The 15,784-nt window shown below is 39.4% G+C and overlaps 1 pseudogene; it reads right to left on the reverse strand.

Annotated features, from left to right (window-relative positions):
- Window positions 1-378: 378 nt before the first annotated feature.
- On the reverse strand, window positions 379-1,395 carry LOC142437354 (casein kinase I pseudogene; annotated as a pseudogene).
- Window positions 1,396-15,784: the final 14,389 nt, after the last annotated feature.

A 15,784-nucleotide genomic window follows, 5' to 3' on the forward strand; every position in this document is an offset into this window, starting at 1 on the left:
AAATGACATCTCAAAGCAATATAGTTTAAAAGGTCTTAACAACAGGGGAAAAAAATGGCCTATGCACAATTTCTCCCAATTTGTGTGTCAACTATTTCGTTAACTTTTCTACTTGAAGAAATACAATAGAAAACTGGACACCATGTTTCGCTCTCTCAGGTAATATTCAAAATTACAGCAGCTACAGCCCAGGGCACAGCATCACGAGTGCTGCTTGCTTACGAGACAATTTATACTGAAATTAGGTTCTTTACACCAAGGAAATGGTTGTCATCAACCGCTGGCTAGTACACACACCAACAACAGTTTCTAGATTTGGAGAGAAACTAATGGTGCTCCAATTATCTGCTCTGCTGGCTTCTTCTCTTTAATTCGCACTTAGAAACCTTTCGTGTTACTCTTGGTTTTCTCCGTTTGCTTGCCAGTGGGGCTTTGCGCCGGCTGACCCTGCCCACTGGTAGAAGGTGCCTGATGTCCTCCGGTTTTTTGCTTTAACAGAGTCCAATCAAATGTGTAGTCATATTGGTGGTTCTGGGTCCTGAAAAGAATGCGGAATAGCTGCCTGAGATACATGTAATCCGGGGCTTCCTCAAAGCGCAGCCCACGACAATAGTTTAAGTACATGGCGAATTCCGCTGGGAACCCTTTACACAAAACTTCAACGGGTGTGGACATCTTCTTTTCACTGATCTTCTCATATTTCTGTTTCTTTGTTGCAGCCTTTAGTCCTTGCCATGGCAGGCTGGTTCGATTAAAATACATCAAAATATATCCTAACGACTCCATGTCATCTCGGCGACTCTGCTCAATACCAAGATGTGCATTGATGCTGGCGTATCGGGCAGTGCCGGTGAGATTTTTATCTTCTCTGTATGGTATGTGTTGCCGTGTCCTGTTGTCTCTGTACTTTTTGGCCAAACCAAAATCAATAAGGAATAACTTATTACAGTGGCGCCCGATGCCCATGAGGAAGTTATCTGGTTTAAGGTCTCTGTGTATAAAGTTCTTGGTGTGCACATACTCAATCCTATTGATCATCTGGTCCGCTAACATCAGTACAGTTTTCATTGTGAACTTTCTGGAACAGAAATTGAAGAGGTCTTCGAGGCTGGGTCCCAGAAGGTCCATGACGAGGACATTGTAGTCTTTCTCCTGACCGTACCACCGAATGTGCGGGATGCCCACCCCGCCCTGGAGAATCTTATACAGTTTGCTCTCGTACAGCAACTGGGGGTGCCTGGCCTTCTGAGACTCGAGCTTCACTGCCACTTCCTCGCCGTTGGTGATGTTGATCGCCTGATAAATGTCCCCGAACGAGCCAGACCCGATCTTGCGTACCAGTTTATATTTCCCTCCCACGATGAATTCGGCCTTGGAGCCGCTGCCGGTCGCCATCATGACAGAGAAACAAGATGGAGGGCTGGGGGTCAAGGCCTTACGCGGAGACGGGGATACGGGGCCTTTGGGGCTGGTCTCCCAAGCGAGTGAGCGAGCGAGCAAGCGAGGAACCGGAAGAGAAGGCGGCTCTCGGTGATGGCGTTACAGGGCGCAGAGCCCACCGGTCCAGGCCACTCCCTCCCTCAGGGGTCTTTTGGGCAGGCCGCAGTTCGTGAGGGGCTTCTCACAGTTACTAAGCTGGGCCTCGGGCTTCTGGGCCGCTGCCTCGCTTTGGCTTTCGTGACGCCAGGTCCGGTCAGGTGAGGGTGACGTCATGACGCCTTGACGTTGGCTCCGCCCCCAGCACCGGCCCTGGGGAAACCCTGGCCCAGTGCAAAGGCCCATGACTGATGTTTCATGCATTGAAAAGGACCAAATGAGGTAGGATCAACACACACACGCATGCACACACACACACACACCACTATATATATATATAAACATGATTGAGTATATAAAGGTTCACAGTTTTCATCAATTACAGAAAAAGATCAGACCTCATTCACTCCGTTATTTCTTCCCTTTCCTACTGAGTTCAATGGTATAATGGATTAGACAGGACTTGATCGTGTTTCACAATATCTATCCTCTTCTGCAGCTTTCTGTGCTTCCACTTGAATACCATCTACTGTTAGTCATTTAAATCCAGTGATATTTTCTCTCAATGTATGATCTGCAGTGCATCCCATCCCCTGAATGTTTGGTTTCCGATACTCTTTTTTACTTGATTCAGAAATTTTATTGATCCATTCTTTTGTTCATTTTACTCTTACATACATTGTTGTTTTAAAAAGCTGGATCATATTTAAAATAGCTTTTACATATAGTAGTTATTTGTTATTTCTGAATCTATATCTTGTCGATTGGGTTTTCTGTTCAGTAATGGTCCGCAGTTCTCTACTTTTTTTTGGCGAGTCTGGTCATTTTTGTTGGATGCTGGACATTGTAAAGATTACATATATTTTTAATGCTAGATTTTGTTTTGTTTTTCCTTTAAAGAACATTGAAATTTATTTTTTGGTTGACAGCTAAATTACATGGAATCCTCTTGTTCTTTTCAAATTCAGTGTTTTAGCTTTTCAAGTAGGGTACGTAAGATACCTTTCACTATATATGTAAGGTATCTATACAACTAAATTTGTAGTCCTTCCGAATTTGATCCACCCTTGCTAGTTGGAACTTGAACATAACCTAGCTAGTATTAAATTACATAAGTATATTTTAGTTTAGGGTTTTTAAAAAAATCTCCCAACTAGTTGCTTTTTACTTTACAGCTATTCTTTGCCCTGTCATGTGGAGCCTTATCCAACATGTGCAGATCCTACTATTCAGCAATTGATTTGAAAATCCCTTTGTTGGTTTGTGGAATTCTTATTCTGATTCAGCTTCTTTTGCTCCGGTACGGTGCCTAACAAATTGAATCACTATTTGTGGAAGTTTAGGACTTAGCCAAAATTGTGGGAAAAGTCTATTGAAGGACTGAATTCAGCTCAACACTCTTACATCACAGATATAGTGGACACTATTTTTCATATCAGACCAGTGCTGGAAAGGGAGGGAAATTCAGAAGCACCCAAATCAAAGCTTTCTAAAAAACATTTAGCCTTCCAGTAGCCTCCATCCTTCTATCCCTCTTTCCTATTAGCTGGATCCAGTGAATTATGGTGAATGGAGGAGACGTTCAGCCTCTAGGGGGGAAAATGACTTTAATCTCATCAGAGCCCTAGAGAAGGGACTATTAAAAGAGTTAATGGAACAAATTTCTGATTAGATGGTCAGGCCTTGATGAACCAAGTCATTTTTTTATTTAAGGAGATAAAACAAAGAAGAAAGCTGGTGACATAGACCCCGTGGCTCTGATGGTTTCCAAATCTCCCATCAAATCAATTCTATATTCAGTAACGTTCTGGTAATTTAATGGAGGACTCCTGAGATGATGAGCGTGAATTTTATCTCAAAGGTCAAAATGAGGCTTGGGGCATAGGGTATAGTCCACTATAAGGAATGTTCATTATGCATTTTCATCCAAGTTTTAATTGTGGGGAAATGGCATCCTGGCAGCTTAAATGGTTAAGTGCCCAACTGCTAACTGAAAGGATTTGGTTTCCAACAGCCTCCTACCCACTCAGTGTGGTTCCTTTGGGAAAAGGCCTGGTGATTTGCTTCAGTTAAGATCACAGCCGTGCAAATCCTATGGAGCAGCTTGACTCAGTCACATGTGAACTGGGCTGCTATGAGTCAGAATGTACTTTACAGCACCTAACAACAGCCATCGATTTTCAAACAGTGATGCTAGAAAATGGGCCATCGGAGATTCTAAAGAGCCCAGTTAGAAAGTATTTCTTAAAGGGGCATGTGACATATGACAATAAACTGGAGCTGTGACTCAGCATATAAAATAACTAGACTAAGCAAGGCATGAGAGAGGAGAGGAAAATAGTAGAACCCAGTCAGCAATGAAAATATGTGCACAAAGTGAATTTTCCCAGTCATTCCAGGAGAGACAGTTGAATTTATTATATTGTGATGGTTCCGATTTTCCAAATGCTGAGATATTTGTAGATTTCATTTATAGTAAGCAGAGATGAAAGAATACAAACTTCATTGGCCATGCTTGTTCTGAAAGGATCTATCCAAAAACAAGTTATTTGGAAATAGGAATGTGAGTTTAGGAATACTTTTCTCTTATAATAATCCCAAGCGAAGACCTCTAAGTCTATTTGAAATGATGATGTCTGTTCATAGTTCCTTGGATGATATTAAGCTAATAAATTGTGCTGGTTTCTCTGACACAGTCACCTCTCTGAACCTTATCTGTGAACAGCTGCATTTTAAACTCTTAGGCTCCTTAAGAAGTTGGTATCCAAGAAGCCTTTGTGAGTACACATGTTTTCTCAACGCTTAAAGGAAAAGCACGGAGATCAGGCTTTCTGAGGCTCTTTGCAAAATTACTGGGCTAATGTAATATGTTAACAAATGAACAACAACAAAAGAGCCATCAACTATCACAAAAAACCCACTGCCATGACGTTGATAAGGCTTCCCTGTGGTATAGTGCCTACAAATTGGGTTGAGAACCCAAAAAATAGTCAGCAGTTTGAAACCACCAACTACGTCTTCTCCAGAGAATGATGAGACTCTCTACTTCCCTAAAGATTTATAGCCTTGGAACCTCCCAAACACAGTTCTCTGTCCTATAAGGTCATTTATGAACCAGATTTGATACTATGGCGGTACGTTTAGTTTGTTGGGGGAGTTGAATAAGCCTCAGGGCAATACTACAGGGAAAGGATGGAACTGGTTCATAGGCTTTCCAAGGCTGTGAATCTTTATAAACACTCACTGTTTCATCTTTCTCCTATGGTGGATGCCACCTCAAATGCTGGTGAGTCAAACCACTGTCCTTTTGGTTAGTAGCCCAACACTTAATCCACTGCCCCACCATGGCTCTTATCAACATATTAAAATGTTTTTGTTTTGCTTTGTTTTTTAAAAAAGCGACCCACAAGTCAGCTTGACCTAGTGTGAACTATCTGATTGTCTTTAGTGTGATAAGAAAATAAAATTTAATTACATATCTTAGTATAGCAGGTATTTTGCAGGCATCATCTGTTGGAAACATTGTTGGAGGGGTGTGAATATCTAGTTCTCGTGAGGCCCTGAGGTGTAAATAGGTTAATTACTGGACACTAATCAACAGGTTGTTAATTCAAACCCACTTAGGTACTCAGAAGACACACCTGGCAATCTGATTGTGACACATCACGGCCTTAACGACACGCATTTTCTTCATTGGACTGTCTCTTCCTTACTGAATATAAGCTTGCGGAAGTTCTGGAATCAGAGAACTTCCTCTCCCTAATCAAGGAGCAGTTAATGACCAATGCAATCCAATTGGAGAGTTCCTAGGTGAGACTTTACACAAGTTAGAGAGCCAACGAGACTGAGGGTAGTTAGAGTCCTAACACAGCCGAGGGAGCATGAGTGAACCAGAGTAAATGTTTGCCTTGTTGTTTCTGTTTGTTTGTTGTTTTCTTTCTCTTTTCCCCTTTCTGAGCATCCAGATATATTATTGTGATAGTTGAAGTCTTCATTCTCTCAAAGGATTTTGTAAAGCCCCACCGAGTGTTCTCCCAATAAGTTATCTTTTAATTAAAGTACTCAAAATAATTTTATTTTGTTCAAAAGAAAAAATCTTTGAAGATTACCACAACTCTAAGATGTTGCCCTTATAGATATTCTTCAGATGAGGAAAATAAAATGAGAAAAATAAGAAGGCATAAAGGGGGCAAATAACATATCCACAGCCATACAGCTAGTAAATCAGAGCAGGAACTTGAATTCAGGGATGCCTGGGCCTGGTTTTAACCTCTATCTTAACTGATCTGCACTTGTAATTCTCAAACTAATTTTCCAAAGTCATAGATGTGTCATATGCTGATCCAAGATTTTTTCACTGCTGAAATTGAATAATGGCAGTTTTGCCAATTTAAAGAAAACAATAAGTTAATGGATAGAATGTTTTCAGTTTTAAATTTTCCTCCCATAATTTTTCCTTAAATCTTTGGCAACTTCTGCTTGTCTGCGCAGCAGGCAGCAAAACAGATGAACGTGCGGTAAATGAATATTAATAGCAAAATTCAGAAAAACAGATTGTGCTTCGCTCAAGAGCTTGTTGGGTTATTTGTGTGTGTGTGTGTGATTTTATGTTGCATAGCTAGAGTATAATCATTCCCTGCTAGTGAAATTGTTCCTAGATCAAATGCTGGAATGAAATATATCCATAGGGCATGGTGTCGTGCAAAAAGCCTTATGATTTTTGAATTATCTGCCACCTCAGAACACTTAAGAATAATTGCCCCAAATATGCCTGAGGCAACAGCACCCAGACTTTTGGGGGTGGTATTGTGAATGTTATCTTTACGAAAGTCAGCTCTTTCTCTACATCAAAAGCCATCAGATCGTTGAGGATAAGGATTTGGGGATTGTGGGATTGTGCAAAAATAATGTTATTTGTCAGCCTTACTGCAAGAACTGGAATCCACTTACGGGGTTTGAAATCTCATTTTCATTCTTGACTTGGACACCAAATAAAGAGCCCTGGGCCTTGAGAAAGGCCAGGGTATTGTGTATTTATTGGCCATGATTACAAACCTGGTTAGCTTGATGGGGATATATGGAAAAAGGATAAAACATGCCAGAGTTTGCTTTTGGTCACAGATGCATGAGGTTAATAAGACACAGAATTGTAGCCTAGCCTGAAGCTGGAATAGTGGCTGGCCCAGTCAGAATTTCCAGGGGTTAAAGATTCATAAATGGGAGCAGAAATTGAATTCCTGGACTTTCTTCCCAGCTTTTCCGGTAGCCAGATCAGATACCATTTCCTGTTGCATCATTTTTTCTCTTCTGAATCGCTCTTTCAAAATTGATACTGCTTAGGGAATTTCTTATTCTCCAGGAAATGAGACAAATGTAATTATTTGACACCTAGTACTTTGAAGTTGCTGTTATGTTGAGATCCACTCAATGGCAGTGAGTTTGGTTTTGGATTGGGGCCAAGCATTGTTTAAAAGGAAAGGTATATGCCAGTGTTCAAAAGAAACATGATCTCTGCTGAGAGATTATCGTCTATGAAGAGAAACTTGACTCCCAGATGGGATGAACAATCTACTACCCAACCTTTCCTCACTATGTCTGAACGTAAATCTTTCTACCATTTTTCTTAGGCTGGGTGTGTTTTCTTTAGCATATTTGATATAACTCTTGTTATTCATCTGTTGACTCTATGTGATTATTTTAGTCAATTGTTGTTAGAATCTTTCTAGTACCCACATTCTTAGATTGGAATCTTCTAGAATGCAAGAGAACAGAGCACACCAATTTATGTGAAGAAAATGTTCAGATAATTATACAGAGTTGCTATGTGTCAGCATCAACTCCACCTCAGTGAATTTGGCATTTGTGATATAAGTGGTGAGGGTGCCGGATGGAGTCTAGATACCACAGTCTCTGGGTGAGTTATTTTCCTAAAGAGGCAACCATTTTTCTCATCTGTACTTGCATGGAGTTGTATTGATTTCCATATGGCCTGAATGTTCCTCTGATTGTTATAGGCTTAGACCACCCATGGCGCTAAAAAAACTAATTCTGTGACATTAGAGTTGGCAGGGGAGTCCTTCCATCACTCATTGCTGATCTTTATAATCATTCGCCATTTATATTGAAATATAATCTTGGGTCTTAAGAAGAGGAACACTGTATGCTACAAGTGAGTGATTCATACTCAACACTATGTTGACACATTCTATGGGATGCAAAAAATCTCTGCGGTGATTTCCATTCCATCAGCATAATTTTCTTTCACACAGTACAGGTAAATCATGGTTAAATATTGAATCATTTATCAACCAGTACTTTGTAAGCCAGGTATAAAATCTCAGGAATAGTTTGTGCTAACAAAGCAGTAGCAACCAACAATGATTATCAAATTTTGTCTTCTGCAATCTGTTCCTCATTTAGATAGAAAATGCTGAGGAGATTAAAAATGTTTAAGCTTTCCTCCTTTATTGGGACCAGTATAAAGAATATATAGTTTTCTAGAGAATAAAATTCGGTGTCTTATTCATCAAAAAGGGGAAAATTTGCAACTCTGGTTCACTGGAGGATGGATTGTAGCTCTCTATGAAAGCAGTATGTATAAAGTATACACCCACCTTGAGTTTTGAGGTCTTAAACTTAAATCCTTAAGAAGAGTACATTGAGTGTTAAAGTTTATGGTTAGATGAAGGGGTTTAGTGACAACCAGGGAAGTCAACATTTGAACATTCTAGTAAAAGAAAATGGGCCTTGGGTAAAGATGTTCTAAAAATAAATCTCTGCAATCAAACCTCATTTATTTCTAAACTGGTAGCACCAATTGCTTTGCTGGCAAATGAGATGAAATCAAGAAAGAATTTTCCAAAGGCCTTCTATTTGACTTGCTATTTGCTTGTTCCCATATATTTGCAAACAGGGGCACCCAGAGAGAGTGGTTTAAGAACAAAAAAGATAATGGTTTCCCACCATTTAGGCTCCTCCGTGCACACTTGAGTGTCACACAGCGGATTATGAAAATGAAGACCTTTAACTTACATCTGTACATGGCATAGAAAATGATGAGGTAAGATGACCTTAGATGTGAATTTAAAATGTCTAAATACGTTGACATGAGATTATAAAAAATGAGATTAAAACACTTTAGCTCCTGTCATCCTGAACCTTCTTTTCCCTTACAAAAGGCAAGGAAACCGTGATTCTTTCTAGTTCAAGGCCTTAAGGTTACTGTTATTAAATGACTGGTGACCCAGGAAACAAACTTGAGCGAACAGTGTTCTCTCTAATCCATCCCTCCTTGTCTTCGTGGATGCCTTCAGAAAATATAACAAACATATCACTACCCCCCAAATATAACGTGTCTTCTTTTGGTCTGCCAGAGGGCATTGAGGTGAACCCGTAAACTCTGAGAGTAGGACAAACTTCAATAAAAACTGTCCAAGGAAAGGGACCCATCTGGCCTGTCTTGAGAGGAATTTAACTGGAAGCAGAATAGGTCTGACAGAAGCTATCTGGGACCCTGAATCCAAAGAGACATAGAAATTCAGGGTTAGGTTAGACACCACATAAGAGAGTATAACCAAAACTCGGTTATCTTTGGCAAGGCAGCGACAAGATTCTTGTCTAGAAAGTAAGTTCCCCAAAGAGATAATGAATAAGGCTTGTTGTTATTGTTGTTGTTGTTAGGTGACATCAAGGCAGTTCTGACTCATTGTGCACCAGAAGGAAACACTACCGAGGAGAGAATAACTAGGGAGGAATATGAGGTCATTTCTCTTAGCGAAGATCGGGGTTTAAATCACAAAACTATAAGCAGACAGCCCTAGAATGAAGAAAACACATGACAGGAGAGGTAAGGAGCTTCCAGGGGGTGAGGTCCACCAGGTCATGAATCTTGTTTCTTGGGAACAAGAGGAGTACCAAGGACTGGGTTCTTGACATAACAAAAAGTCACCTGAAATGGATTCCATGAACAATGGGGGAAAGAGTTGTCATCCTATCTGGCTAAAGCTATATTTTTACTTTAGATCAAGGCTGAACCTACAGAGAAGTAGTGTTGTTGTTACAGTTATCCGCCACTGAATGAACTCCCCACTCGTGGTGAACTCAAGAATGATGGAACGCAAAGCCTCGTTCAATTGCAGATAAAATCATTGCTACCGTAGGATTTTCAATAACCAATTTTCCAAAGTAGCTCTCCAGACCTTTCTTTCTAAGAAGTCTTAGTCTGGAAGCTTCACTGAAAACTGTTCTGCAATACACTAGTCTGCAGGGAACCACAGGTAGAGATTGTGCAAGAAACGGGTTGGCTGGAACTAGAACCCAATTCTTCCACATGCAAGGTGGGAATTCTACCACTGACCCACACTGTCCTCATGCCTATGGGGCTCATAGCCACTGAGTCTCTTTGACTCCTGGTGACTCTATCAGACAGAGTAGAACTGTCCTTGAGGGTAACCCCTTTTTTACAGTTTTATTGGCATTTCATCCACATGTCATAAAATTCATCAATTCAATCACATCAAGAAGAGTTGTATAATCATCACCACAATGAACTCTAGGACATTTTCTTCTTCCTTGTACTCATTATTATTCATGTAAATATTTTTTTGGGGGGGTAACTCTTCACAGGAGTAAAAATCCTCATCTTTCTCCTGCGTTGCAGCTGGTGATTTTGAACTATTAACCTTGTGGTTAGCAGCCCAACCTGTAACCACTACACCACCAGACTTCCACTGCCCTCATACAAGGGAGAATAAATATGGAGTAGTTATTAGGTTTAGGGAGATAAAGTGTTTGAAATCCTTGCAGGCCACTTGAGGAACCAGACAAAGTGGAAGGTGCATTGAAATTGGTATCACACATTCAATGTCAACATCAGCTTGTCCACTGTCTAACTGATACACAGAGTACTTGAGAATATACTCTGTAAGCCAAATTGTGTCGGCTCAGTGCCCAACTGTGTTGTATCGTGTTATTGTTAATTGCCATTGAGTTGGCCCATGCTCACTGTGATCCAATCAACAACAGAAGCAAACACTGCCCAGCCCTGTGCCATCCTTACAACCCTTGCCATTTCAAGGCCATAGCTGTAGCCGATGTGTCAATCTATCTTTTTGACAAGATTCCCCTTTTTCACAAACTCTCTGCTTTATCAAGTAAGATGTCCTTCTCCAGGGCTTGATCCTTCTTGATAACATACATGTCTAACAGATGTGAGGCGGATTTATGCCATCCTTCCTCTTGATGGGCATCCTGGATACACTGATTCCAAGACAGCTTTATTTGTTCTTCTGGGAGGCCATGGAACACTCAGTATTCTTTGTCAAATCCATAATTAAAATGCTTTAATTCTTCAGTCTTCATTTTTCACTATTGAACCTGCAGATGCCTGTAAGGTGACTGAAAAATACCATGCCTTGGATCAGGCTCACCTTAATTCTGAAAGTGATATTTGATTTTTAACAATTAAAAATTTTTTTTACAACAGACTTGCCCAATGTAATACATTGCTCATTTTCTGACTGCTGTTTTCATGGGTGTGTGTTGATTGTGGATCTAAATCCTGGACAGTTTTGCTCTTTCCTCCACTTATCATCATGTTGCTCTTTGATCCAATTACAAAGATTTTTAATTTCATTATGCAGAAATGTAATAGATACTGACGGCAGTATTCTTTGAGCTTTATCAGTAAGTGTTTTAAGTCCTCTTCATTTTCAGCAAGCATAGTTGTGTCTGAATCTGCGTCTTGCAAGATATTTGTGAATCATCTTTCCATCCTGATGCCACATTCTTTTTTATGTAGTCCAGTTTATTAGATTATTTATTCAGCAGTGCATTGGTACTCAAATCCTAAAGTGCAGAGTTTCTAGAAGGCTTCTAGCTATAATGGGGGGGGGGCTAACTCCATTTTGCATCTTGACATAAATTTGGACACCACTTGAGTTTTTCAGGTTACTTCCCCAGTGCTTGTTAACTGTCAAAGCAGCCAGGCATAGACAAGTCCAGGGCAAGCTCAGGGAAGGACAGTTTGCCCACACTAAGAGTGCAGTTGCAGGTACATTAACTAGTACGCAGAAAATAGCTGCATCTTATCTCATTTAAGTTTAATGTTGAGGTCCTTTTGACCGTGACTCAGAGCTGCAGGATCTGCCTGACTACCACTTAGAAATGTGGTAGTTAGAACTTATTGGGAACATTTTTTTTTTAACCTGTGTTTATCTATGTGCCCAGGCTGGGCCTTTCCCAGTTTTAGTCCCTCCTCTTACAATGATGGACTGACCTACCACCAATCACAATCTTCTGACAGTTTCCTGAGGTCTCTCTGGTATATGTGAAAACCATGACTTCAAGTCATGTATCATCTGGATGATATGTGTTTGTTTTGGTTTTGTCCTGTGAAGGCATAATAAAAGGCTTTCTATGCCGATTCAAACCCACCAGTCATTTTATGGGAGAAAGATAAGGCTTTCTGTTCTGGCTAGGAAACCCTGTGGAGTCATTCTATACTGTCCTACAAAGTCACATTGATTTTGAATCAACTCAATGGCAATGGATTTACTTTTGCTTTTAGTGTAGAGCATGTTGAAACTGGAGTCTTTTTACCTCGCACCAAATGGTGACAAGGATGCAATTCAAAGCTTTCTTTCTCAGAAGGACCCCCGAGGGAGAGAGAACGGGTTGCTTGTGTTTCACCATTTCTACAGACCCCAGAGATACCCTGAGGTCAGCCCTCTTGGGTGTTGAACTCATATTTCCATGTAACTTTCTAAGACCTTTTATTAAAATGTGTGTCTTTTCCCCCATCTGAGACCTATTAACATGTCAATTCTATTTGTTGCTAGCAGTTGCTATCTCTGTATGTAGGTAGGATTACTTTTGATAATCATTTAAAGGATATAGGAGGAAGTAGCAGTTGAACTTGTCAGACGGACTTCTGGGATGCAGTTATTACAAATGACTGAAGATTGTGTTTCAGCATCTCCAGGTGTGTTTGAAATTGCCCCTGGTGGCATAGTGGGTTGCTTTTGGGGTTACTAACAAAAAGCCAGCAGTTAAAAACTACCAGCTGGTCTATGGGAGGAAGATTCCATAAAGATTTACAGTCTTTGAAAATCCACAGGGGGAATTCTATTTTGCTTTTAAGGTCACGGTGAGCCAGAGCTGACTTGATGGCAGTGAGTTTTGCTTGATGTACATTTGATTGTATTTTCAGATTCATAAATTTCAAGAGATATTTTACATGCTGAACTTAGACTAAGAAGTTATTCTTTGGAGTTGCACTTCCTCTCTGTCTGTCTCTCTCTCTCTCTATCTCTATCTCTCTATCTCTGCCTTCCAACTGACTATACTAGAACTAATTTAGAATTGTAGTGATCATTTTGAGAAAATGAGTTTCCATTTGTGTCTCTTTCTGCCCCTGGAAAACTTACTCAATGTTTGTGTTGTCAAGTCAAGGTTAAGGAGAATTTGGTTTTGTTTGTTCAGCTTGCTCTATTTGCAACTGCTTTGGTCTGCTCTCCCCCGGGTGGTGGTTTTGACTCCTGTTTGGGGAATCTAGGTTTTGTGCACATTGGTGAGAGTTGCTACAGGGAATTTCTATAGTTTGATGGAGATGCTGAGAAATTTAACAACCTAATAATGCATTCCTTAAGTGGTTGGTTGCTCACCAAAAGGTCAATGCTTTAAGCACACCAGCCATTCCATGAAGACTGTAGCCTATAGCACTCACGGTAAAATGCTTCTGTCCTATAGAATTATGAGCTGTGGTCAACTCAATAGCAATGGGCTTGTCTAAATAATCTAATGCAAAGTCTCACTGTTGGCAGAGCGGAAATGGCAGTTTCCAGCCTGTCTGGCAGAAACTTTGATGGAAATCTGCCTATCAGAAATGAGTACTAGAAAGACAAATTCATTCTTTTGATTCATTTAACAAGGTCTTAAAAAGAAATACATTTTTCTAAATTCTTTCCCTAAATATCTTATGAAGACAGGATTATGTAATTAACATTTTTAACTTCTGGGTGATATTATTCAATTAGATTATAATATACCCTCAAGGAACACACCTAGATTATTTTAATAATAAGTAATTATGTGACTTAGATAGTCTCAATATCACAAAAAAGGATCCCAAGTGGTGCAGGGGACTAAGCATTGGACAGCTAATGACAGAATCAAAAGTTCATATCCAACAACTGTTCCATAGGAGAAAGATGAAGCTGCCCATTGTCATAAGGATTTACAGTCTCAGAAACACGAAAGAGAAGTCACACTTGGTCCTACAGGGTTATGAAGAGTCAGGACCAACTCAATGGCAATAGAGTAGTAAATATTAAAATAATGAGGAAATGAATTCATTTAGACAGAAGTGAATTTTTCCAAGTAATTTAATATGGATGTTATCAAATGAGTTTTATTTAAGGAAAAGATAATTTTGTCTTAAAGTAAAACCATCCCTTCCAAAATGGTGAATGAAAGGCATAAGACAAATCGAAAAGGGAAAAGAATGTCTAAGGAGCTTTTATTTTTATAGCAAGCCAGGGACCCATTTCAAGGACCCCCACCCAACTAAGTGTAGACCCACACACCTTTTAAGACAAAAGAAAGTAAGAAACACTGCTTGTCCTATAGCTAGCAGACAATTGAACTAATCATCAAAGAATCATATGGAAGTTGTGAAAATAATAATAATTCATAATCTATCAAGGGGTTATGAGGAAAGAGGGGGAGGGAGGGAAAATGAGTAGCTGAAACCAAGGGCTCAATAGAAAGTAAATGTCGAGAAATGAATGAAGGCAACATGTGTACAAACATGCCTGATGCAATCAATGTATGGATTGTAACAAGAGTTATGAGTACCCCCAAAATGATCTTTTAATAATAATAATAATACAAACCCTAAAAAATTAAAATGCTATTTTAAGATAATTCAGGGGAAAAAAGAAATGAAAAAAAGTTTAAGCAAAATCTAGAGTTTTAACAAAATTTTAACACTAAGTATATTTTTGTGGTGTAAAGATAGTTCATGATCTAAAAGTAACTGCTGATATCAAAATTGATTAAACAGCCATTTCATTTAAAGTTCATATACTAATGCTTTTTAGAGAAATTATATATGCGAATATACAAGAGTGAGTTAACAAAAATGTGATTTTGAGATTTGGCATGGTCCTAGATTTTTATTTTTTGTTTTCCTGTTGTATGTGTGGCAGTGTTGAAATTGTTTTTTAGGTCCTGCTATTTGTTTGTGTGTTGGTGTTCCTGATTTTTGCTTGTTTGTTTTGTTTTATCATCAGTACTTTCTTGGAGCCAGCTGTCACCACATGACCCAGCCACCAGAAGTTTCAAGAGCTGAAAGTAGTGGGCAAGAAACATTAATCACTCCATACCTACCTGATCAACAAACATAAAACCAATAGTATGTCTCAGAAACAGTGGACAACCTCAATACACATGAGAAAACAAAACAGACTAGCACAAGCAAGTGGCCAATCCACAGACCCAGGGGACATTCAGAGGAAGCAAAAGCACTGGAATCACCAAGGGGGAATTCAGTATAATAATGTCCATGGGCTGTCAATAGATGGAGGGAAATGTCAAAACAGCAACAGGAGGGGACAAATAAACAGAAGAGAAGATTGAAAACTCAGTAAAACACTACAAGAACAATCTGCTCAAATAAACAAAGATTAGAAATTGACAATAACTGCAAACAGAAATCCAGGGAAGTAATACTAAGATATAGAATTATAGAACACTTTGAAAGAGCAAGTATGTAGAATTGAACCAAATGAAGCCTGACTGTGTGAACTTGAAGACAAATATCTTGAGGTCAAAATATGAGAAGAACTGTCTATATTGTGGATGAAAAAAAAAACCTTGATTGCTGAGTTACAGGGTTAGTTTTTTACTTGTATAACCTACCTCAAAGACAAGGGTTAGAGTTTTCATTAGAATAGGATCCCTGTGTGTATCTCAAACCGAGCTAGATGGCTTTGAGAAAAAGTTAAGTAACTTGTTTTGTTTACTGGTGACCAGTGACAACATCTCAACAATATAAAGCTTCATGGAAAGCAATAAAGGATTTACTTGTGTTTAAAAAGGAGAAAAACTTATTTAAAAGATTTATTTAATAGGTCTTAGAGTGTATGAAGCATCCTGTCAAATGCACACAAGTGCCAGATTTACTGTTTTCAAAGTTTTATATTAGTGTGCTCTCGTATGCTCTCATTAGCGTTAGATGACCAATGCA

The sequence above is a fragment of the Tenrec ecaudatus genome, chromosome 1 (assembly GCF_050624435.1).
Source record: "Tenrec ecaudatus isolate mTenEca1 chromosome 1, mTenEca1.hap1, whole genome shotgun sequence".
NCBI classification, from domain to species: domain Eukaryota; kingdom Metazoa; phylum Chordata; class Mammalia; order Afrosoricida; family Tenrecidae; genus Tenrec; species Tenrec ecaudatus.